Source organism: Lynx rufus, unplaced genomic scaffold, assembly GCF_022079265.1.
Source record: "Lynx rufus isolate CCGP_SWC_20201006 ecotype Redwood Valley unplaced genomic scaffold, mLynRuf1.p SCAF_15, whole genome shotgun sequence".
NCBI lineage: Eukaryota > Metazoa > Chordata > Mammalia > Carnivora > Felidae > Lynx > Lynx rufus.
In genome coordinates, this window is record NW_025814829.1 from 24,400,335 (window position 1) to 24,406,334 (window position 6,000).

The window sequence follows — 6,000 nt, forward strand, 5'->3', positions numbered from 1 at the left end:
TTGCAGAGTGGTGCTTTTAGTAAGGTTTTCTCAAGAAAAGCGAATAACCTCTGGGCCTTCCAATTCTCCTGGATCTTTCTGTAGTATTAAATGCTTTCATTATCCCCCTGCCTCCCTTGCAGAATGCCTCCCTGGCTTCCATTCCCTGAACACTGTTCCAGTCCCTTCCTACTTCTGTCCCATGTGATCTCTGTCACATTTCTCTTGTGGTCCCCAAAGCTCAGGGCTTGGTCTCTCTCTCTCTCTCTCTCTCTCCTCCTCCTCCTCTCTCTCTCTCTCTCTCTCTCTCTCTCTCTCTCCTTTCTCTACACCTTTCTCTCAAGGACCTCAAGCACTTTCTATGTGGGTTTTCCACATCTCTCAGCTCAACAGGCTCCCACATTCCAACTTTTCATCCCCACCTGTCTCCTCAAACATATTTGTTTCTTCCACAAACTTCATTTGCGCCTGACTTGCTTTTCACTGCCTCGCAGTTCCAGAATAGAATGGATGCCCATTCTATTGACTCTTCTTCAACAAAGTTTCTCACATTTGCCTCTGTATTTTTTTAATTGAACAAAAAAAATTCTTTTTAACTAAGTAGGCTCCACACCCAGCATGGGGCTTGAACTCATGACCCTGACATCAAAATTTCATGCTGTACCAACTGAGCCAGCCAGGTGCCCTTGTCCCTTTCCTTCTTTTCCCACTGATAGAACTCTAAATCTCTGTCACCTTGTGCCTAGAGGCTGCTAGTGATTGATTTTACTCCTTGATTCTCCAGTTCCATTCTCCCCTGCCTGCCATTTCCAGGATAGTCTTCTTAAATCTCTGAATTTATTTTTTTTCCATCTCCTTCTACAAAGAATTTCAATATTTTCTTCTGCTTACAGATTGGCACCCAAATACAGAGCTTGGCACTTTACTCCTTTTATAATCATACTCTTCCGAACTATGACCTACTCAGTGCCTCCCAGATGAACCTCGTGAATTCTGACCCCAAGTTTTGGCTGACATGCCACTTCATCAAGGCCTAGCCACCCCTCAAATGAATCTCTCACTTTATGAAAATCTCTCACTCAAATATTTTTTAAAAATGTTTAAATGTTTATTTATTTTAGAGAGAGAGACAGAATGTGAGCCAGGGAGCAGTAGAGAGAGAGGGAGACACAGCATCGGAAGCAGGCTCCAGGCTCCGAGCTGTCAGCACAGAGCCCGACGCGGGGCTTGAACCCACAAACCGTGAGATCATGACCTGAGCTGAAGTCAGACGCTTCGCTGACTGAGCCACTCAGGCACCCCTCTCACTCAAATATTAATTGAATGCTGTTGGCGTGGCAGGCAGAGCACTGAGGCAGTGAGGATAGAATGACAAGGAAGACGGCCCAGGACCTCCTCCCATGGGGCTCCTATCCTAGGGGAAGGACAGACAAGTCTGCAGTAATGACGATATGGTGCGACCGGTGGTCTGGACAGGGGATGTAGAGGAAGTGCCTAGCCCACAGGTTCAGATGTGATATGCAAGACCTGGAAAATGAGGGGGCGTCAGCCAGGTGAGGAGGCGGGATGCTGAGTATCTCAGGCAGAAAGAACAGCATGTGCAAAGACCTGGAGGGGAGACAGAGCTGGATGCACGGCCAGTGGGGCTGGGGCTGATGGAGGCAGGGCTGAGTGGAGAGACAGAGGCAGGAGACATCCTCAGAAGGAGGACTTCAGGGAGACACTTGTAAGCTGTATCAAAGAGTTTGGCCACTGAAGGATATTAAGCCAGGAAGTGATTTTGAACTTGGATTCTAGGAAGATCGCTCTGTTTGTAACATGGAGAATAGATTGGTGAGGGAGAGGCTGGTGAGGCTCTGATCTCAAGGAGGCCTGAATGAAGCCCACGGTTGTATGCATGGGCACAGTGTGTGGATTCTAGAAATATCCAGGAGGGAAAATGGGCAAAACTGGGTGACAAGGAAAGACAAAGAAAAAGGTGGGATGAGTCTGATGCCCAGGTATGTGGCTGGAGCAAGTAGGTAGAGGTTGGTATGATTTACCAAGACAGGAAATACCAGAGGAAGATGGGAGGTAACAAGGTGCATTTGTTTGCCACAGCTGCTGTAACTAGTTCTGCAAACTAGGGGCTTAAACAAGAGACGTTTGTTGTCTCAGAACTCTGGAGGCTAGACGCCCAAAATCAAGGTGTCGATTCCTTTCGAGGGCAGGGTCTGTTCCAGGCCTCTCCTTGTGGATGGCCTTCATCTCCCCATCTCATCGTACTGTCTCCCCTCTATGCATGTCTGTATCCAGACTTCTCCCTTTTATTTATCATTATGTTTTTTAATGCTTATTTGTTTATTTTGAGAGAGAGAAAAAGCATGAATTTGGGGAGGGGGAGAGAGAGAGAGGGAGAGAGAGGATCCCAGGCAGGCTCAACGCTCAGTGTGGAGGCCCACACGGGGCTCGATGTCATGATGGTGAGATATGACCTGAGCTGAAATCAAGAGTTGGATGCTTGACCTACTGAGCCGCCCAGGTGCCCCTCCAGACTTCTCCCTTTTAAAGGATACCCGTCATATTGGATGAGCATCTACCCTTATCTCATTTTAACTTGATTACCTCTGTGAAGACTATCTCCAAATCAGGTCACATTCTGAGGTACTGGAGATTGGGACTTCAACATCTGAATACGGGATGGAGGAAGACCACAATTCAACCCATAACAGGAGGCATAACAAGCTTAGTTGTAGATCCATTGATTTGAGGGATCTTGGCACATTCAAGGTATGTTATCCAGTAGAAAGTTGAAAATATGAGTCTTAAGGGTGAGACGATGCTGCTTTATTGGTCTTTTATATTTTCGTGCTGTGGTATATCTTTCCCCTTTTCATGTAGACTTTGCCCCTACCTAGACATGTTGCCTGAGGGGCTTAATGAATCCTTTAGTTCTCACAGCCAGGAGTTTACTAATGTAAGGATAAAGGCTTTCTCCCATTTGACAGAAGAATAAACAAAAAATTTAGAAAATTTAAACTATCTGTCCAAGATCACACAGGGAGAAATAATTAGAATTAGGCCTCAAATACAGATTTTTAAACTCCCAATATCACACTTTTTTAATAAAGCTTGATGGTGGAAGGGTGGAGAGACGAAGAGAGGGTTGGATGATGATGACTGGGGGGAATGAATGGGTAAACAGGTGTGTGGATGGAAGGATGGATAGTTAGAGGGATGTCTCTGTCTGTCTGTCTGTCTGGGTGAATAAATGGGTGGATGGGGAGACGGACAATGACAAGAGCTTGCATTTGTTGAGCACTTCCTCTGGGGAAATTCTCAAACTAAGAGGCTCAGGCCAAGTAGAGTTTATACAACTACGCATTTAGTCATCAAACAATTCTATGAAGGAGATAGTATTGTTATCCCTACAGGACTAGCTGGAGAAACCAAGGCTTGGGCCGGCCAGTAATTGTCCTAGGGCTATCGGGTGAGGAAAGGAGTGGAGTTGACATTAGAACTCAGCTCTGTTTAAAAATTTTGAGGCTCTGAGGGTCACTTGGGTGGCTCAGTCGGTTAAGTGACCGACTTTGGCTCAGGTCATGATCTCACAGTTCGTGAATTTGAGCCCCGCGTCGGGCTCTGTGCTGACAGCTCGGAGCCTGGAGTCTGCTTCGGATTCTGTGTCTCCCTCTCTCTCTGCCCCTCCCCAACTTGTGCTCTGTCTTTCTCTCAAAAATAAATAAGCATTAAAAAAATTAAAAAAAAATTTTGAAGCTCTGTGCTAATTAGTGCACTACTGTGCAAATGTCAATGCTGCTCCCAGACTTAGAACCTCCCTGGTTTCATTTGAGTCCATAATTAGTCAGCAAGCATTTTTAAAGACTGTATGTGGGCAGGACTACACCAGCTCCCTGTGGGAAGACCCTTTCTTCGCTTCTCTGAATAGCTGTCTTGTCATTCTGTATACCATCATGAAATCGTGAACTTTAAGATATTCATATTTTAAATGTCTGCTTGTTCCTAAATGACCTTTAAATTTTTTTTTTTTTTTACCTGCCCTAAGCATGACATACTACCTGTCAGGCTGAATTTTCTTTAAATAATTCGATTTTCAATTGAAGCGTAACAAATACATAAAATGCACAATTCTTGTGTCCTGCAAGAATTTTCACTATATGAATCAATATAGCCACTACTTAGATAAAGAAACTGAATATTCCAAACACTCAGAAGCCCTCCTTCATGCCTGCTCCTCGTCATTGCCCCCCACAGGGGACCTCTACCCTGACCTCTAATGCCACCGTTAACTGTGCCTGTTTTTGAACTTTATGGGGCGCCTGGGTGGCGCAGTCGGTTAAGCGTCCGACTTCAGCCAGGTCACGATCTCGCGGTCCGGGAGTTCGAGCCCCGCGTCGGGCTCTGGGCTGATGGCTCAGAGCCTGGAGACTGTTTCCGATTCTGTGTCTCCCTCTCTCTCTGCCCCTCGCCCATTCATGCTCTGTCTCTCTCTGTCCCAAAAATAAATAAACGTTGAACTTTATATAAGTAGAATTGTATCTGAGTCATTTTAGGTCTACCTTCTTTTGCTCAGTGTTATGTTCGCAAGATTCGTGGTGTAGTATGTAGCAGTAACTCATTCATTATCATTGCTATATAGTATTTCACTGTATTGCAATTACCATATTACAATTTGTTTATCCACCAATGGATAATTTGCATATTGCCCACCCTCCCTGTAGCCATACAGCTTAGTCGGTTCGTTTGCTAGTGCCTGGTACACATGCCTGTGAGGCAGGTGTAGTTCCCTGCCGTGGCTTTGGCCATGTGACTCGCTTTTGCCTAAGAGGGTCTTAGTAGAAGGGACGCGGTGCCTCCTCTCTGGCCTCGGAGAACCCAGCCTAGATCACCTGACCATACCATTATGAGCTAAAAAAATGCAGTTTCTGTTTGCCATGGAGATTATGGGTCCACGGTTAGTTGGCACTCTGTGCTGCCGTATCATGCCATGTCTATCTGATGCAATTTGTTTTATTCTGTGCTTTATTATTACAGTAAACTTGATGCGAACATATGTGAGAAGGTCTTTTGGTGCCCACATTGACAGTTTCCCAATGGCTCAAAATTTTAAAAATTAATAGATGGGAGGTCCTCAGGCCATTTCCTTTAACCATTTTATTGTAAAAGATATCATATACCCAAAAAGGAAAAGTAACATCTATATGCCTCTGTTTTCATTCAAGCCTCTAGAGAGATTAATATTAATTGCACATGTATGAATAATTCTAAGACCCAAGTGGTTAAGGACTGGCTCTTTAACTGTGTGTGCAGATGCTTACTTTCCTACAATCATGAGGCCTTGCAGGGTCAGTGGGGATGTGGCCTGGTGGAATCCAAATGGGGCCTCTCTATGTCTCTACAAGCTAAACCCAACCCACTTTGAACTTGTTCTCTCCCCGTTGGTGCCCTTGTTAGGGTCATACATCACCTGCATGCTTCCCCCAGACGACCATTTCAACTATACATCATCCAGGTGAGCGGGGGACTTCTTAAAGTATTGCTCTTATACATCAACACAGTGAGCCACAGCTCCGGGAATCTATTAGTGTAATACGCCATCAGGGTGAGGCATATTGATAGAGCAAAGCTGGTCGATCTGTGAATTGTGGATATCTAGAAGTTCGGGTCAGGAGAGTAATGCAGATTTCAGGTTGGATTGATGTGGCTATGAATGGTATTTTATGATATAAAGTTTACCTCTGATTTAGAAAGTAATTTAATGTGGGTGACAGCTGAGGTTCAGGCTAAGAGAGGTCGACATGGTAGATATCTGTAGCTCTTGGAAGATATATTTTAGGAATAAATTACTGGTCTTGATACTATTATTTCATTTTGTGATATGTCATTGGGGGCACCAGAAAATTGGCCTGGGAGGAAAGTTTTGCACATAAAGCAAAACGGGCTCATTCTGCTGCCTGCCAGGTAAATAAATATGAGGTGAATGGGCCTCTGCTAGGTTCAGTTGCCATCTGTTTCAGTTGG